At 42.9% G+C, this 17722-nt stretch overlaps 1 protein-coding gene across 5 annotated transcripts in view; it reads right to left on the reverse strand.

The window, feature by feature from the left end:
• Nucleotides 1-14898, reverse strand: part of LOC102909681 (solute carrier organic anion transporter family member 1A5) — a 96267-nt gene extending 81369 nt beyond the window's left edge. For 2 of the 5 annotated variants that reach the window (XM_076568214.1, XM_076568212.1), the window contains exon 1: nucleotides 9155-9378. The gene's annotated coding sequence lies outside the window, so the exon portion shown is untranslated. Of the gene's footprint in view, nucleotides 1-9154; nucleotides 9507-14848 lie in introns of those variants that run through there. The other 3 variants (XM_076568211.1, XM_042274260.2, XM_076568213.1) reach the window with 3 other exon arrangements.
• Between the last annotated feature and the right edge of the window lie 2824 nt (nucleotides 14899-17722).

Below are 17722 nucleotides of genomic sequence, written 5' to 3' on the forward strand. Positions count from 1 at the left end.
ATCTTATGGAGGCATTTTCTCAATTAAGGTCTCCTCCTCTCAGATGACTCTAGCTTGTGTCAAGTTGACACAAAAACTTAACCAGCACACTATCCAAGGAATTTAGGTGAGTCTTACCACTTCAATTAATCAAGTCAAGATAATCCCCCACAAGCACGCAGAGGCTTATCTTCCAGATTATTCTAGATCTCATTAAATTGACAATTGAAACTATCATACTACATATATAACAAACTGTTAACAAATTAAGTTTATTTTAAATTGACTCCATGATCAGGCATTATAAAAAGGAAAATTAAGTCCATCAAACATGTGAAGCTAATTTTATATATGTGTGTATATTTCAATCTATAGACAGATGGCAGATAGATAAATAGATAGATAGACATGTAAATGACAGATAGATATGCATATATACTTCAATCTAGGTTCTACACATGACAGAAAACATGACTTCTGTAACTAGGCAGTTTTTTGAAATTAATTCTGTGGGACATGATGTTTCACACCTATTACCCCAACACTTGGGAGGCTGAGGCAGGAGGATTGTTCAAGGCAGGCCTGTGTTCTCCAGAAAGACCTATCTCAAAACAAAACCAAAGGATTCGTGTGGAGGGGTGAGGGTTAATTTCTGACACATAGAAGAACTTTGAAATTCAAGAGTCTCTAAAATAAACATCCCTCTGGCAGGGGAAATTCTTACCAAGTAGTAATTGAAGTTAGTTAGCAACTATCTAAGGGCTGTAAAGGAATGGATAGGCATAGGTACAGGATAAATGATGGAGGAAGGCTCCAGGTAAGCTGAGAGGTCAAGAAGAAGGTACTAGAAAAAGGCATCAAGTAGTCCTGGCCAATTTCCAATACCTCTGTGCAGCCATTTTCTTTCACATAAATAGGCATGACCCTTTTTTAAAGCCTCTCTTCCACTTCACAGTTCAAGATGCTAGAATGCTAATCTTGGGGTGCAGATGATCTGTTGGGACAAGATAGGAAAAAGGCAATAGAAGCAAATTCATTTCTCTGAGGCTTTCTCAGACAAGGTTGGAGTCTTAGGCTGTGCCTAGAAACTCCTACTCCCTTTCCAGAATAGTTCTTAAAGAGTTAACACTGATGCTGGGCAGTGGTGGCGCACGCCTTTAATCCCAGTACTCAGGAGGCAGAGGCAGGTGGATCTCTGTGAGTTCAAGACCAGCCTGGGCTACAGAGTGAGACCCAGGACAGGCACCAAAACTACACAGAGAAACCCTATCTCAAAAAAAAAAAAAAGAGTTAACACTGAGGGGTGACGTGGCTGTGAAACAGGACCAGCCCTTGGAGCATGAAGAAATTCCAAGTCTGGCTCTAGAGTTTTACTTGATATTGAGTTTATTATTTACACAGAAGTTTTCACCTAAGTGTGTTCAGCTTCCCAAGTGTTAAAGTAAACATTGGATTTTCTATTAGATGGTAAAGAGTCAAATAACAATAAGGCATTGAAAATAATAATAGTTGGGCCACTGGCATGCTGAGCAAATGGCATGCTGAGAGGTGTGGGCTTCGGGAACAAGGCAGGGCTCTCTGAGCATCCTGGGCATGTTTTCAAACCTTTGTGCACATTCCTAGCATTTTTTAGCTTCAGTTTCTCCATTTGTACAAGAAATAGTGATGTGCACACATACATATCAAGACATAAGAAGAGATGACAGAGCAGAGCAGAGGCCTTCAGTAAATGACAACACTTGGCAGGCTAACAGCGAGATTTTTGCACTCTAGCATTTTATGGAATTGTTGAAAGCATGGAATGTTGAAGAAAAATATCAATCAACAGTTTTCACACTTGGTCCCAGCTTATTGCCAAGCCTTTTGAGCAAACAATGAGAAAGAAAGTACAGTCATGGGTCAATGTTTGAGATATTCTAATAGCTACATCTGGTAAATTGCTGCAGGCCTAGGTTCTGGAATATATCTGGATACAGAGACAACCTGGCTGTACCTCACCACTGTAAGCATACACTACAGTCCAATGACTACCCAAGGTGGCTGTTTTGAGACACAATGTGCTGAGCTTCCTTAATGTCTGAGATTGCCCTCATCTCTAGTGCAGGTTATCCTTTGGTTAGCTGCAGGGGCTGAATTGTCCAATACACTGTGTTACCTCCAACAAAGAGCTTGGTCACTGTGATCAGAAAAACGGAAGTAAATAATTTTTTCTATCTATGAGACCTAAAGTTAACACGATATGAAGACGACTTATTTAAAAATTTGTCTTCATCATTCAGGTTACCCTGTACTTTTCTTACTGTGGATATAGCCTCAGAAAAGCTTTAGAGCTTTTCCTCTTTTTTATGACCACCCATATACTTTTCTTTCTAGTGTTTTCTGGGAATATATTAGGAACTATCCACCATTAAAAACAAAAAAGGGTATTTTATTGGTCTGAACTCAAAGGAGGCGATGCTGGCTGGTTAGCTAGCCCTGGGCTGCACACAGCCCCACCTTTCCACCACTGGGTACAAAGCCTTGCCACCATACTCGGCTCTTTTCTACATGGACTCTGAGGGCCAAACTCAGGTCCTCCTGCTTGCAAGGCGAGCACAGTGCCAGCTGAGCTGCCTTTGCAGACTCAAGCAGGGCATCTTTACACACACACACACACACACACACACACACACACACACACACACACATTAATTAAATTTATTCATTTATTTTACATTTTGACTGCAATTTCCCCTCCTCCCTTTCCTTGAATTCCCTCTCCCATCTCCCACCACCCCTCAATCTTCACACATTCCACTCCTCCTCTGAGTCTGTTCAGAAAGGGACAAGCCTCCCATGGGTGTCAACAATAGCATGACATATTAAGTTGAGGTATGACTAAGGTCCTCTCCTTGGCTGGGCAAGGCAACCCAGTATGAGGAATAGGTCAGAAGCCAGTCAAAGTGTTAAGGACAAGACCTCCTTCTACTACTAGGAGTCCCACAAGTAGATCAAGCTACATAACTGTCACACATATGTAGAAGGCCTAGGTGAGTCCCATGTAGGCTCCTTAGCTGTCGATCCAGAGTCTGTGAGCTCCTATGAGCCCAGGTTAGTTGTTCTGTGGTTCCCTTGTGAAGCCCTTGATCCCCAGGCTCATACAGTCCTTCCTCACTCCCTTCAACAGAATTCCTAGAGCTTGGCCCAGTGCTTGGCTGTGGATCTCTGCATCTGTTTCCATCAGTCACTGGATGAAGGCTCAAAGAAGTTATCATAACAAGGGGAGATCCAGCATTAGCTTAGTGAATGGTCAATGCTCTGGTTAGAAAATGGAAAATTTTCTGATGTCTGAGCCCTTCTTTATATATGTATATACATATGTGTATATATATATTTCTCTTATGTATAGAAAAACATCATTATAAGAGAATCAAAGCTATATTCATGAAAGTGTGTATTTCTGACACTATAGTACTTGATGAATTCAAATATTCAGTAGCCACACCAATTAGCTTCATTTAACACCAAGATTTATAGACTAGAGACCAGGAACATCACTGGGACATTTTAAAAGGATATCACACACATGTGTGCGATATAGATGAAAGACTTCCTCTGGGCTTTTCATAACATTACCTCAGATGTTGTTTTAAGAGTTTTGTAGAATATTTAAAATGCATAAAGAAACCTTCTGCGTAGAGAAGCATACAATGATCACACATGTGGAGGCCCACAGAGGTTTCCTAGTGAGATCTGAGCTTGCTTTGTCCAGCAGAGCTGCATTAGAGGATTGCTTGACCATGTGCATGGTTTCTAGGTGACTGGAAGGGTCTACACCTGTCTGAGCTGGGGGAGGGGGGCTTTTACTCTACCCCTTGGCATGCCAATAAATAGCCCTTAGAAGAGCCAGAAGGGGCCGATGGATAAGGATCCAGGCCCTCCCAAGGCTATTCTGTGTTTCTATCTGTCTCTCTCCCCTCTATCCTTCTATCTAGATCTCTTAACCCTCACTCCTCAAGAGTTCCCTGGGGTCTGAGCTCCCACACATCCGTGTGCAAGATGTCCAGTGTCAAGCTATTGTCACTTTATTGTATTTTATACATATAAATACAAACCTCAAACTCAATCTATGCTATCCAAACATGGAAGGAAGAATGGGAATTTGTATAAAAGAGTTTTACCAAGACAGCATCTCACTTCTTTAGCCTGTTTTTCCAGGCTCCTCTTACATAATTTCTTCTCCCACATTTCAGATGAAAGCCTTATCTCTCACCTTCTTAAAATGCCCATTCCTTCCCCTTTATCAAAGAATTCACTGTTATTTCCCCAGGGGACACCCATGAGAACAGGCTTCCTGTGCATGTCCTCTGTAGTAGGAGCCAAATACTTTAGCTTTGTAGTTAATTTTCCTACAGGGGATTTCATTGCATTCTTAAAAGCACAATACCTATGTGTTTATAGAAGGAAGGCAAATGCTCTCCAAAGCCATTGAAGTGGCAACACCCTAAACCTTAGGAAGCTGTTTCCTTTGTTTAGGAGGGATATTCCTGCTCAGAGGATGATAAACTCTAATTTTTTTAAAGCACTGTTGATTTATGAAGGAAATGTCTCATCAATCTAGATACAAAATTCTCCAAAAGCTATTCTTCAATCCATCTTGAATCTGTGTTGAAGCATCTCAGAGACTTCCAGATTAGAAAAATTAGAAGTTAACAGAAGCAAATATACCTTCCCTTAACTTATTAGGGAGCAGGGAAGTCCCACATTAGACATATCCAACTAATTATTTGGTTAGAGTTGATATCATCTAAGTGGGACAGGTGTGGTCAATAATCCTTTCATACATCTAGAGAATATATTTCAAAATATTTCTCAGAAATCAACAAAGGAATGATTCTCATAACCAAATAACAAACTTCTCTATGAATTTTGATTGTTTTCAATAAACTTTAAGAAAATTAGCATTCACCAATAATCTTTGGTCTTTTGGCTTTTTTTTTCTTTTTTCTTTTTTTTTTTTTTTTTGGATATGTAACTGTGAAGAATTCAAACCAACAGGGCTTGGTGGAGGAAGCATGTTTGTGATTCCCGTGCTCAGGAGGCAGAGACAGAAGAATTGCTGTAAGTTCAACCCTAACCTGGCCTACATAGTGAGTTCCAGGTTATGATGGACTAGTAGGACTCTTTATTTTTAAAGGGAGGAATTTATACAATTAAATGGAATTCATAAAACTAGCTCTTTACACAAAACATTAAGAATTGAAAATGAGTCCAGGTGGTGGTGGCACACACCTTTAATTCCAGCACTTGGGAAGCAGAGGCAGACAGATCTCTGAGTTCCAGGACAGCTAGGACTGTTACACAAACAGAGAAACCTTGTCCTGATAAATAGATAGATGATAGATAGATAGATAGATAGATAGATAGATAGATAGATAGATAGATAGATAGATAGATAAATGAAAATGAACCTTCTGTCTTTTGTGAGCAACAGAAACTCCCACAAAGCCAATTAACTGATGTGAATGCCAGTGGTTGTAGAGAGGTTAGAACGTGACAGGTCCAAAGACAAATAATCTTGGGCCATTTTTATCCCTCTTCATAACTGTGTACAACTGTTCTCTGTGCTTGCACACAGCTTTGTGCTCATTGCTGAACCATTTGAAACGTACAGAGTGCTGGCTTTACACCCAACCAAAAGGTTAAAAACACTGCTGGAAAGTATCCAGGCCTACGGCACAGATGTCTCCGCTTTGTTTTAATCCTCCTACCTGATGTTTCCACTGAGGGGTTTGAAAATGAATTGATCTATGAATTTCTTTGTTCTGTTTCTCTAAACTGTTCCCACATTGGAGCGTGGACCTTGGGGTAGCCTAAGCCTGTGTTTGTGAGCCGTGGTCACTCATTTTTGACTCCAGACTAAACTACCCTTTATCCCCTCTTAGATGAGAGTTTTGTTTTTGCATCAATACTTTTGATCAGTAAGTCTAACACAGTCGTAATTCAATGACGATCTTCACAGAGAAAAGTTGAGTTTCTGGAAGTGGTGAACTGTTGCCCCCACAGACAAGCATTAAATCCTTAGGAACGTCTGAAGCAGACTCATCACGTGACTGACTCTACAGGCATCTTCCCCTCTTTCATGTCAGCTTGATGAAGCAGCTGAGCGAAAGCATGAATTGTGACTTCACTTGAGGGCAGCAACTAGAGCAAGTGTCCCCTGAGCAGTTCTGGAGAGCTCTACAGACTCACCTTTGGGAAGGACAAAACATGCCTTAACAGCCCCTCCTTAGCTGTCATGGATGAAAATGTCGTCCACAGGCTCAGGTGGCAAAGCCACTTGGGAGGTGAAACCCATCTGAAGGGCGTAGGCCTTTGTGGAGATGGCCTTGTGGTTTCTAGTCTGGCCCTACTTCTGTCCCGTCTGTTTACTAGTCCACCAACAACCCCCTCCTGCAGATGCCACCATGATAGATTGTACTTTAAACCATTAGCTAAAATAAGCCCTTCTTCCTCTAACTTCCTTCTTGTTGGGTATTTGATCACAGTAATGAAACAGTAGTTTAGTTGATCAAGAAGCACATATAACAACCTTAGATATTTATATATTGCTAGTACTTAGAAGCAGTCTTTTACTCAAGCCTCTGGTGGTCAATGGATAAGAGAACCGAGCACATACAATAACAAATCTCACTGCTCATCCTGTGCTAGGGATGGAAGAAGATAAAACAGCATAGCAGAAGTCTCACTAAGTTCTGCAGTATCCATGAGAGAAGCAAGCCATCCCCACAACAGCACTAGGATTAGGTAGCAAGGCAGCTTTTCTAGCCTATTAGGACAAGAAATGAAGTGTGTGTGTGTGTGTGTGTGTGTGTGTGTGTGTGTGTGTGTGTGTGTGTGTCTGTGTGTGTGTCTGTGTGTGTGTCTGTGTGTGTGTGTCTGTGTTAATAAAAACAAAATTGCTTTAATTATGGAAAATTATGAACACGTGTAAAGCCCACAATTTAGGGCTGATGAGATAGGTCAGCAGGTAAAGGCATTGACAGAGAGGCTAACAGCCTGTGATCCATTCCTGGAAACCAGGCACTGGGAAGAAAGAACTGATTTTCTTGGCGTTCACACACATGTGTTACATGTGCCACACATATACACTCACACAGACACACACAGACAATAAATAAATAAATAAATAAATAAATATGTATAGTTTTAACAAATAAGTTGTGCTGTGGGATGGTCTGTATGTCAAATTACTCTGACTGGTCAATAAATAAAACACTGATTGGCCAGTGGCCAGGCAGGAAGTATAGGCAGGACTAACAGAGAGGAGAAAAGAAAGAACAGGAAGGCAGAAGGAGTCCCTGCTGGCCAATGACAAGCAGCATGAAAAGATGCTGGTAAACCACGAGCCACGTGGCAAGGTATAGATTTATAGAAATGGATTAATTTAAGCTATAAGAACAGTTAGCAAGAAGCCTGCCACGGCCATACAGCTTGTAAGCAATATTAGTCTCTGTGTTTACTTGGTTGGGTCTGAGCGGCTGTGGGACTGGCGAGTGACAAAGATTTTTTCTGACTGTGGGCAAGGCAGGAAAACTCTAGTTACAAAATTGAAATAACTTTAAAAGTTAAGTCAAAGAATAAATATGTCAGATTTGCCTATGAATACTGAAAATTGTAGGCACTGCCATATGAGATCCATTCATGGCACTGCTTTAATTAAAACAGTATGCTTTGAGCACAAATACAAACAAGCAGGCTGATGGCAGAAAACTGAATCCAACCAGAACCAGGATCGATGGAGGTATAATATGTAAGAATAGCTTAACAGGAAAAGCAAAGCATTAATAAATGGTCTTAATCATGTATCCAAGTCCCCTCTAGCAAAACCAGAAAAGAGATGGCCCTGGCTAATATTATGCGCAAAAATTTAAAAGGCAGGAGATCAGAGATTTTAATGGAAAAAAATTTTAAGTTGCAAAAACACTAGGGAAATATCAAGCTGAGGAAAAACATCTTTTAAAAGATATTATTAACAAGGGGAGGCAAAAACAACATAAACCAAACAAAAAGCATAATGAGAAAATGTGGACCTATTGCATAATAATCCAATAACATATAGGTTTAATAACACTAAAAATAGAGTAAAAATGATGTCATGGGGAAATGTTTGAAACATATATGAAAAGCAAAATGTTCCATTCTAATGTGTGTGGGGGGAAATCCTGTAAATGGGAAAAAACACATAGGGAAATGACCAGAGTGAGGTTTTTACAGGGGTTGCTGGTGCTGAGGAAATGCACCCCAAACAACATATGCCTCTGAGTTCACACAGCAAATGAAGGAAATGAAGAGGTGCCCAATACCCAGTGGCTGGGGGACACACCTGTTGTCACCTAAGGACCAAGTATGAATTAGGTGTGCATGCTAACACTGAAAGATTTCCCCAAGGCAGCATTAAATGAATACAGCAACATATCCTGAATATCCAATGGTCTTAAACTCATGAATGAGAGACGTCTCCATGGTTACATGTAATAACATATGCTTTCATACGTTCTTCATGAATACAGAAAGAAATATGAAGATAAGCAGCAACTGACTGTGCTTTCGTGTTTGTTGTTTTTAAGTAATGGTCTTGCTTTTTCATTTTCAACAGAAATGCCCATGGTGTGTGTGTGTGTGTGTGTCTGTGTGTGTGTGTGTGTGTGTGTGTGTGTGTGTGTGTGTGTGTGACTGTCAGCAGTGTGTGTGGACAGTGTGGGTGGTCATAGCTCCAGGTTTTAGACTTGAAGAGTGTGGTGACAAGAACATATGGAGAGAGCAAGGCTTATAAGAAAGGAACTAGATAAAGGAGGGGAGGCCTTCCAGGACACTGGCAAAGCAGAAAGAAAACAGCACTCCTGAGACTCAGTTAGACTCACTTTGAATCCACCCAACCACTTGTAGCTATACATTTAAAAACTCCAGGTGCACCAAACTTTGTGTAGGAACAAGCAAACATCATGCTGCACTGCACAGAATACATCCAGTATTAAATACAGTTGCTGTTGCTATAAGGAATTTAAAGATCAAATATTAGAAAACTCAAAAGAATCTTAAATTTATAATTTAGAATTAAATCTACCTTGTGTTTCTCCAAGCAAAAATTGCTGGATTGCACCCACAACAACCAGAGGAAATGAGCGACTTTTACCTGAGCGTTCTTCACCATTGACTGTGGCTTCTGGTCTGTAAGCTCATCAATGCTGCCATGTCTTACCTACTGGGTGATTGGCAGGAGAGAAGCAAAGCAGAGTGTAGGCAGGAGCCTCCTGTTCCTTGGAGAACTAGAGGGATAAATAAAGGGATCTTTGTTTACATAACTTTTAATCCTTTGTTAAAGTTTCTTTGGTTCTGAGGGTTGCATAAAGCAGGTTATAATCTTGGAAACAGACTCCAAGATTAGCCACTTGGAGCCTGGGGCTCCTCCTTCCTGATCTGTGATTTCAGTTAACTCCTCAGTGGCCTTGTCTCCCATTGCAACATCTTATCAAAAGACCACAGAAAGCTCCCTTGATGTTCCTTCATGTTTCCTTTTCTGATTAAGAAGCCTTGAACCAGCCTCCTGTACTGCCCACTTGATGAATTCAGATGTGCATAGAGGGTTGGAGAGCTAGCCCAATCAGGAAAGTATAGGCATGATACAGCTGCCAGGTGGCTTCTCTGTCTCCATCAGTTAAAGAATTAAAAGACAGAGAAATGAGACCGTGTACAGTCAGTGTGTTTATGAGCAAGCCTTGCAGACTTCTTACACAGAAGAGGAGCCCTCAGAGCAGGGCAACCATCGGCTTTAAAGGACCTGAGGTTTGCTTGGTGTCTAGGATACCCTCCGTGGCTAGTCGCCCTCCTTCACTTTTCTTTGCTCTGGAGATGTCTCTGTACCCCTTCTCTAGCAGAGATAATGTTTCTGCTTCTGGAATTGTTGATCAACTAGGGTAAAAGTGGGTCCCTTGACCTCCTCTGTGCTTTGTGGTGTAGCCAGTACAGACAACCCCACTCTATGTGAAGAAAATGGGCTATATTTTAGAGAAATAGAAACTTAAACTGCTGGAGACAAAGGCAACCACAAAAAAGGGGGGGTAAGAAAAGAAAGGAAGGAAGGTAGGAAGGGAAGGAAGAGGGAGGGAGAGAGAGAGAGAGAGAGAGAGAGAGAGAGAGAGAGAGAGAGAGAAAGAAAGAAAGAAAGAAAGAAAGAAAGAAAGAAAGAAAGAAAGAAAGAAAGAAAGAAAGAAAGAAAGAAAAAAAGAAAGGAGAAAGAGAACTTACTACCCGTTGTTGGGGGCAAGAGGTAATTTTTTAAAAAGCTCAGTGGAGTTGTGCCCCCTTTCTTCCATCCTCAGTGCCCATGGCCTCGAAGCTGGCTTTGATCTCCAGAACCCACCTTTCAAAAGCTGGTGTGCTGGCGTACACTCACAACCTCAGCACTTGAGAGGGAGTCAGGCTGGTCCCCGGGGCTTGCTGTTGAGCTGGCCTCACTGTCTCAAACACTAGGGTAGACGGTGCCTGAGCAATGACACCTACAGCTGACCTCAGGCCTGCACAAGCACACATACCCGCACTCCCGTAGACAGGGACCGGCACACACAAATGTACAACAAACAATCGAAAAGAAGGAAATGAAGATAGTGGAGAGACGCTTAGTGTCAGATCCCCAAAGAAACCTGAGTCAAGCCGGGCGGTGGTGGTGCACGCCTTTAATCCCAGCACTGAGGAGGCAGAGCCAGGCGGATCTCTGTGAGTTCGAGGCCAGCCTGGGCTACAGAGTGAGTTCCAGGAAAGGAGCAAAGCTACACAGAGAAACCCTGTCTCGAAAAAACAAAAAAGAAAAAAGAAAAAAAAACAAACAAACAAACCTGAGACAAAGTCTCACTCAGTACTGTAGTTCGTCCCAACACTTCCAAACTCTAATTTAAACCTCTCCAAACCAGGGACTGGGTTTCACTCTCCACCCCCAGCGTCTGGGATCCCTGTCCACCTCAGCTACTTTGGCTGTGTGCCCTCTTGGTCTCTTTGCTTTTGGCCTGTCGGTCCTTGCAGCTCCTCTCTTCCTCCTCTCTTAGTCCCCTCTCCCTCTCTTTCCTTCCTCTCACTGACCTCCCCTTACATGGCCCAGTTCAGCCTGGATCCTTCCAGATGCTCTGTCTGTTCTCTCCCTCATATCTACAGTAGAACCTTCTCCTCGACCGTACCTAGGAGCAATCATGTCCTCAATTTCATTCACTTAGCAGGTTAGTGTACTTGTTGCTCTTTCAGAGGATCCGAGTTCCCAGCACCCACTTGGCCGCTCACAACCTCCTGTGACCCCACCTCCAGGAGATCTGATGTCCTCTTGTAGACTCTTTGGAAGCCAGCACATGTGTCATACATGACATGAGTAAAGAAAATATTCCTAAAACAATGAAAAGATGTGCCTCAAACAAATGTTCCATTTCAGGGTAGCTGGAGGGGCTCAGGCAAGCTTAACAGGAAGAACTGGAAGGGCTGAGTGGAAGGCATATGCTCGCTTCCCAGGATGCTGCTGATGCTTGTCAACACCAGATTGTCTTGAGAGAACCAGTGCTCACAGATTAGTGGACAGTGATTTCTCTAGCTAGATTGAGATAGTCTGTGTCAGGCCACAAGAGAGTCACACCCCAGGGAAATCTAGGACAGAATGAAAATGATAGTGGATTACTATCTTAAGGTGAGAAATGTGACATCATGCAAAGGCTTTGACACATCCCAGCTCTAATAGTGACTACTTGTAACTTGAGACTAGGTCATTAGCCTGTGTTTTTAATTTCTTTTTAAGATTTGTGCATTTGTATGGTGTGTGTGTGTGTGTGTGTGTGTGTGTGTGTGTGTGTGTATGCTTGTGTAGTATGTGTGGTTGTGTGCTGTAAGATGAATCTTAAAAGGTTGAATTAATAGAAAAACCCAGAGCCAGATATTGGGGTTAAAACCTGAGATATTAGAAAAGCAGAAGGAAGCCAGCCACGTTCTTACCATTTGGAGATCCTCAGCCAAAGAGACCTACTTCCTGTATACTCACGCCTATATGCCTTTCTGTTCTGCCATCTCACTTCCTCTCTCCACCCAGCTACAATGTGTTCTGTGCTACGTGCTGTGTGTGTTTGTGTGGTATGTTTATGTATGTGTTTGTATTATGTGTGTGTGTGTATGTATATGTGTGGTGTAAGTTGTGTGGTGTGGTATTTGTGTGTAGTGTGTATATGTGGTGTGTGCGTGTGTGGTGTGTATGTGGTGTGCTGTGTGTAGTGTGTGGTGTGTATATATATGTGTATTGTATATGTGTGTGATGTGTGTGCATATGATGTGTGGTGTGGTTGTGTGTGTGTGTGTGTGTGTGTGTGTGTGTGTGTGTGTGTGTGTGTGTGAATGCACAGCCTAGTGAGGAGGGATGCATGCTTATGCATGTGTACTGGCCACAAGAGAGCACTGTGTCCTCCTCTGCTACTCTCCACCCATCCCTTTGAAGCAGCAGCTCTCTCTGAACCTGGAGTTTACATTTCTGGGCTCAGCTGGAAGCCTGCAACCCCCTAGGATCTGTCTCTGCCTGCATCAGACCTAGAATTGCAGAAGTCTCTGGGACAAGGGCTTGTTATGTGAGTGTTGTGGTCCAAATTTTGATCCCACACAACTGTAACATATATGCAGAGTGCCTAGGTCATGCAGGCTCCTTGGTTGTCAGTTCAGTCTCTGTGAGCCCCTAGGAGCCCAGCTTTGCTGATTCTGTGGGTTTTCTTGTGGTGTCCTTGACCTCTCTGGCTCCAACAATCCTTCCCCCCGCTCTTCTGCAGGATTCACCTGACTCTGCCTAATGTTTGGCTGTGGGTCTGCATTTGTTTCCATCACCTGCTGGTTGAAGCCTCTCTGATGACAATTGGTCTAGGCACCAATCTGGTCACAGAAGATGGCCAGTTCAGGCTACATATCTACTATTGCTAAGAGTCTTAGCTGGGGTCATCCTTGTAGATTCCTGGGTGATTCCCTTGCACCAAGTTTTCACCTGGTCCTGAAATGCACCTCCCTTTCCAGTAAGTCTCTTTCAGTACTCTCCCACTTCATGCCACAACCCCTAGACCTAATTCTTCATGTTCCCATCCTCACTGGCCCTCAGTTCACTCATGAAATCTCTTCTATTTCCTCTTCTCAGGGAGATCTGGGAGTCCCCCCATGAACCTTCCTTGTTACCTAGTCTCTCTGAGTCTGTGGATTGTAGCACAGCTGTCCTTTATTTTACAGCTAATATCCACTTATAAGTGAGTGCATATCATGTTTGTCTTTCTCTGTCTGGGTTACCTCACTAAGGGTTTTTTTTTTCTAGTTCCATCCATTTGCCTTCAAATTTCCTGATGTTCTTTTTTTTAATAGCTGAGTAATACTCCATTGTGTAAATGTATTTGGTTGAGGGGCATCTTTGTTGTTTCCAGGTTCTTGCTGTTATGAATAAAGCTGCTATGAACATAGCTGAACAAGCATCTTCCATAGGACACTAACCAAATCATCTGGAACATGTTTCAAGTCTCCTTTGGTCTCCGATGTCACCAGCCCCACACATCAGCTGCTGCTGTTGAGATTTCTCATCATTTCAGTTCTTCCATCATTTCCAGAAAAACAGACTTCCCAAATGCCTGAAGAGCAGCAAGCTCCACTGGTGGAGCTGGGCACTGCTTCCAGTGTGGGAGGCTGGTTGATCTCTCCAGTCACCTCACCCAGGGTAGACTTGAAGTTCCTACCTTTCACCTCTCTCCACAGGCTGGATGGTTTTCTCTTCTCTGGTGAGAAAGTTAACATTTCCTGAGTGCTTCTGTGCTCAGCTGGACTAGGAGCCCGTGTGTGCAAACCTCCTGTTTTAATCCTCTCACTAACAGGAATTGGCTACTGTCATGATCCCACCTCTGCAGAGGAAGACTGAGTATAAACAGGCCCTGAGGCCCCGAGATCGCATGCCTGGTAAGCACATGATGAGTGTCTGGTTTGGTTTCAGGAGTCGACACTGCACTCCTTCTAGGTAACTGACAAACAGCAGACAGATAATTTTGTAGAGAGCTGCACGTGCTCTTTCCTTCTCTTGTTACAATTTTAATAAACTGTCAAAACCTTGGAGGACCATACTCAGGAAAAAGTTATGGCAGGTCATGCATTCATATATGCCACCTCTCTTCAAAAGAAACTCTAACAGAATTACCACTGTCCAAAAAAGTAGGTCTCCCACGGCTGCCCGATGCCCTCCTCCTCCTCCATCTTCCTTCCCCACTTCAGCTTCTGACAATGTTTCCCCCATGATTTGGTGGAAGGGTTTAACAAAATGGCCTGTGAAAGGCGTGTTATGAAAAAAATCCAAGTGGCAGGACTGAGTGGCAAGGAGCCCACCCAGTGTGGTGGTCTGGGAAGGTGTGTGAGGAAACAATGCTTGGACTGAGATGAGTGCAAGAGCCCAGCCCTTAGACATCCAGAGACAGAGCCTTCCAAGTGTGTGGCGCTGATCGTGCAAAAGCTCAAGGAAAAGGGAAACAAGCACACAAGTCTGACAAGAAAGGCACTGTTGGCAGAGAAAGGTGACTCACCGAGGAGCCAAGAGACAAGAAACGAGAGCAGTGAGCACTGGGCCATATCAAATAAGTTCCTAGACTATGAAGCAGGAAAATGACCTGATTAAATTCTTATGGTTTTGCTTTAGATTTTTTCCTATACTTGGCTTTAAAAAAAAATGCTATTTTTATTGGCTGTAGGTGTAGTCAAATTTCTAAACAGTCTTATTAAATAAGAAACACAGAGCCAAATATAGGGGTGAAAGCCGTAGAGATCAGAGAAATATTGATAGCCACCAGCTAACCTTACTCACCAAGCCGCAGTTGCTTCCACAGAGAGAACCGAACCAGCTTCTTCCTGTCTAACCTGCGCCCTTATTGCCTTGCCGTTCTGCTTTCTCATTGGCTCTAAGCCCAGCCACATGACTTCCTCGTCACTGCCTGTCTGTACAGACCTCCAGGTCTCTATGGTTGGTACTGGGATCAAAGGTTAGGGTCACCACTCTTGGCTGTGTCCTTGAATACACAGAGACTCTGCCTGCCATATGATCAGATTAAGGCCGTGTGCTACCACTGCCTGACTTTTGTTTATGGATGGCTCTCTATGTCCTCCGATCTCGAGGCAAACTTTATTAATTAACATACAAATAAAATATAACCACATTTCAGCCCAAATAAAACATCACCACATGTAGGAGTTTTCTGATGGCATCTCTAGGGTTTTTCATGTATAGAATCATATATGCAAAGAAATATAATTTGAATTCTCACTTTCCCATTTGTAACCATTTTATCTTTCATAGTGCTACTGGGAGAAACAGATAAACACCAATCGCACCAAGCTGTGAACCCTGTGAATTATAATATTGGCTGGCCTGGCAAGACGTGCCCACTGGTTACTCATGGGAGTAACCAGCCACTTTCTGATTGGATTTAAGGTACCCTCTGCAATATGAAACCCAGACCTGGTTTCATTTCTGGGCTAAGAACCTATGGCTAGACAAGTCATAGACCCTAGGGGAGAACCTACTCCTCTTATGCTGCCAAATGGACATAGTATTAACCCAGCTCCTAATGACTTATCATTGTACCCATACATAAATGCATCTTTCATTCCTCATCTGAGAAGCTTCTACTTGCAGTCGTGCAGGTGGTGGTTAGCACAGAGACCCACAACTAACCAAGAGAACAAAAGAGACTGCAGAATGCTCAGCTCTGAAGGGAACATATATACTGCAGCCTCCCTGACCAGGACTCAAGGGTCTTTGCAGAAGAAGTGGTGGGAAAAGTGTGAGAGCCAGAGACGGCAGATGAGGACAAGGAAGCGGCACCTCCCACCTTCAGGAGACAGCCACACATAGGAACTCACAGTGATGGCAGCAGCATGCGCAAAGCCTATGCAAGTCCAATCCAGACCGAATTCCAGCATGGAGAGTAGAGTTGGCCATGAAAGCCCACCTCCACTCATGGAGTTATTGGGCAACCGTTAGCTGCTGTGAGAAGAGAAAGTTTTCTCTAAGACTGTAGCCCCGGTTAAGCTGACCACACTCCAATGGATGACCACACATCCAAGAATATTTGAGCAGCACACATTAGTCTCTTTTCTTAAAATAAACTTTATTATTTAAAAATACAATCAGCACATCTAAGAAACTCTCAAAGAACTGAAAAAACATCATGTAATTTATTCTTTGAAAGTTTCATATATACATGCAATATATCTTGTTCATATCTATCCCTCACTTCTCCCTCCAGCTCCTCCGGGAACCTCCATTGCATCTCTCTCCCAACTCCATGTCCTCTTTTCATATTTATTTAATGCTGCCCACATGCACATGTCAGGGGACTGTCATCACTGAGGCATGGGGAACCTACCAGTGTCCACACTCCTAAAGAAAAGTAACTCTGCCTTCCCCAAAAGCCATCAACTGCCAATATTCTTTACACAGGAGTGGAAGCCTTGGAGCCTCTCCCAAGTCCATGCTAGAATTTTCAATTGGCTTGATTTTGTGCACATCTTGTGTAGGTGACCATAGCTACTGTGAATCTGTGTGTACAACAGCCCTGGCACATACAGATGACAGCATTTCGTGGAGTTCCTCTGTCCTCTGACTCCTACATTCTTTCAGCCCTATCTTACCCCATGTTTCCTGTGCATGTTCAGAATACTTTGGGGAGATACACCAAAGACTTACTGATCCATGCTTTCCAGAGGAATGGTTTAGAAAACTCCATGGTAACTCCCCGGATAGGGCTCTCAGCAGTTAGGACACCATTATTTCTTCTTTTCCTTTTTAAGATTTATTTATATACCACGTATATAGTATGCCTGTACACCAGAAGAAGGCACCAGATCTCATTATAGATGGTTGTGAGCGATCGTATGGGTGCTGGGAATTGAACTCAGGACCTCTGGAAGAGCAGCCAGTACTCTTAAGCCCTGAGCCATCTCTCCAGCCCACCATTGTTTTTTCTAGTAGTCATCATTCTGAGAGGTTTTTTTTTTTTTTTAAATACAAAGTCATTATCCTCTGACAAACTGACTGAGTGACAAAAGAAGGTTGTCATCTGGAAACCATCTCTGCTGATAATTGCCACTTGGTTACAAGCAATATGTTTTCCCCATCTTTTTGTTTCAGTCAGCTACCCTCATTTTTTTCAAATCAGAAATAATGCCTCCTCTTTTGAATACTCATGTATCAAAGGTCACCATCCTTCCCATGGATGCAGAAAACAAAGTGGATTGTAAGACAGCATGGTTGCCTCTTACTCTGAGTTGAGATTCTATGTGGTTTCCTAGACCTCAGTACTACCCTACCATACAACAGTGCAGCCAGATGTGTGTGCCCTTCTGGAATTTGAATGAAGGTCTTGTGTATATACTCAGCACTTAAAAACTCCTCAAAAATGAGGGAGTAAGCCAACAAAAGAATGTCTGGGGAGTCGGGGAAAGGAGGGATACATGTAAACACTGAATGCTGATCGTAGAATTATAATTGCATTGATGTATCAAAAAAAAAAGTTTTCTAAAATCCAGTGTAGGCTCTTGACTAATGTCAAAACTCGGGAAGTAGAGGCAGGAGGGACACCACAAGTTCAAAACCAGACAGCTCTACACAACAAGTTCCCAGGCCAGCAGAAGCTACACAGCAAGGTCCTGTCTCTAAGAGCAACCCCGAATAAAGGAG

This window comes from Peromyscus maniculatus, chromosome 3 (assembly GCF_049852395.1).
Source record: "Peromyscus maniculatus bairdii isolate BWxNUB_F1_BW_parent chromosome 3, HU_Pman_BW_mat_3.1, whole genome shotgun sequence".
Classification (NCBI taxonomy): Eukaryota; Metazoa; Chordata; class Mammalia; order Rodentia; family Cricetidae; genus Peromyscus; species Peromyscus maniculatus.